Source organism: Octopus bimaculoides, chromosome 10, assembly GCF_001194135.2.
Source record: "Octopus bimaculoides isolate UCB-OBI-ISO-001 chromosome 10, ASM119413v2, whole genome shotgun sequence".
NCBI lineage: Eukaryota > Metazoa > Mollusca > Cephalopoda > Octopoda > Octopodidae > Octopus > Octopus bimaculoides.
In genome coordinates, this window is record NC_068990.1 from 55,003,575 (window position 1) to 55,005,875 (window position 2,301).

At 34.7% G+C, this 2,301-nt stretch overlaps 1 protein-coding gene across 2 annotated transcripts in view; it reads right to left on the reverse strand.

Moving 5' to 3' along the window:
- LOC106881612 (ras-related protein Rab-32B) overlaps positions 1 to 2,301 on the reverse strand; it is a 113,817-nt gene that overhangs the window by 70,400 nt on the left and 41,116 nt on the right. The window lies entirely within an intron of this gene.

Below are 2,301 nucleotides of genomic sequence, written 5' to 3' on the forward strand. Positions count from 1 at the left end.
TGATTGAAATCCAGTCCCAGCTCTTCCTTCGGAATACTTTCTTCACCAAATGTCTGAGATTCTGGTTTATTCTCTTCTTGATTGAAATCCAGTCCCAGCTCTTCTTTCAGAATACTTTCTTCACCAAATGTCTGAGATTCTTGTTTATTCTCTTCTTGATTGAAATCCAGTCTTGACTCTTCTTTCAGAATACTTCCTTCCGCAGATGTCTGAGATACTGGTTTATCCTCTTCTTGTTTGAAATTCAACTTTACATATTCCTGTGGGATAGTTTCTTCACCAAATGACTGAGATTCTGGTTTATTTTCTTCTTGAATGAAATCCAGTCTTAGCTCTTCCTTCGGAATACTTTCTTCAGCAGATGTCTGAGATACTGGTTTATCCTCTTCTTGTTTGAAATCCAGTCTCAGCTCTTCCTTCAGAATACTTTCTTCACCAAATGTCTGAGATTCTAGTTTATTTTCTTCTTGAATGAAATCTAGTCCCAGCTCTTCCTTCAGAATACTTTCTTCACCAAATGTCTGAGATTCTTGTTTATTTTCTTCTTGATTGAAATCCAGTCCTGGCTCTTCCTTCGACATACTTTCTTCAGCAGATGTCTGGGATACTAGTTTATCTTCTTCTTGTTTTAAATTCAACTTTACATATTCCTGTGGGATAGTTTCTTCACCAAATGATTTTGGTTTATTTTCTTCTTGATTGAAATCTAGTCCTAGTTCTTTCTTTGCAATACTTTCTTCAGGAAATGTCTGATATACTATTTTATCTTCTTCTTGTTTGAAACCCAACTTTAGATCTTCCTTTGGAATGTTCTCTTCAGCAAATGTCAACAACACTGGTTTATCTTCCTGTGGTTTGAAATCCAACCCTTGCTCTTCCTTTGGACTTGTTTCTCCATCAGATGTCTGTGATATTGGTTTGTCTTCCTGTTGGTTGAAATCCAGTGCCAGTCCTTTTTTTGGAATAATTTCTTGAAATGTTTCATATACTGTGTTAAATTCTTGTTTGAAATCCAGTTCCAATCCTTCCTTTGGAATGGTTTCTTCATTAAACGTCTGATACACTGGTTTATATTCCTGTTGTTCAAAATTCAACCCTAGTTCTTTGTTTAGAATATTTTCTTCAGAAAATGTCTGATATACTGGTTCATCTTTCTGTTTGAAATTCAGCTCTGATTCTTCCTCTGGATCAATGTGCTTCAAAAGGGTCTGAAACATTGGTTCATCTCCATGTTTCAACTCTGGCAAGAATCTTTCCTTAGGACTATCATGTTCCACATTTGTTTGTGATCCATTTTTAAATCCAAGCTGCTCAAAACTTAACTCTGCCTCTTCACTTGAAATAGTTTGTGTAGGTAAAGCTTCAGAAACTGTTTTGGTTTCTATTTGACATGATTCTGATTCAGTTTCGTCTTTTGGCAATTTCGTTTTAATATCTTCTTCAGATAAAATTGGTGTTTGATCATAGCTAAAGTCCATTCTTATTGTTCTTATTATGTTTATCAGTGTTATTGTCGTTGTTATTACAGAAAGTATGTGTATTTGTCTTTATGCGTACACTGATATTTACCTTAGCTTCTATCTCATTAATGGATTTACAATTTCTTAAATCAAACTTAAAGAAAAGTTGTTTATTTGTCAAAGAAATAAATTGAAGTATAATTAAATATACTAAGTTAGTTGAACTGCCTTAAACAAAAAAACTTATCAGCCTGTGGAAGAATGTTGTAGTAGGTGTATGAAACCTGTCTCGGTCGATAAGTTACTTGTGACTTGAATCATTAATGACAAAAGTATACTATAAGATTACTGTCATAACAGAGCAAGTTAAGCACGATCCCTTATTGATAACATACACTTTTCCTCTCTCTATGTCACTCTCTCTCCTCCCCCCTTTGCTTTCTTTCACTCTACTCCCACTCTCTCTCTCTATCTTGCTTTCTTTCACTATCTGTCTATCTTCTACATGAACTACTACTTTCTCAACTTTCTTTAGGTGACTCAATTATCAATTTGTCACATGGTTTTGACAATTCTCCCGCTTAACTTAGCTAAGATTATAGTAATAACATCAGTAGCTTCAGTACTATATTTTGTTATTTAATTTGGTTTACTGAGTTTCCAGCTCTTTAACCGAGAGGCCATCAAAGAAGAAAACAAAAAAAAACAATTACAAAATTAATCCAAGCCAAAAACATTTTATTATGCATGTACCTGTGTGTGTGAGTGTGTGCGTGCACGCGCATGCTTATACATACACATCTATCTATCTCTGCACACACACACACACACACACACACAC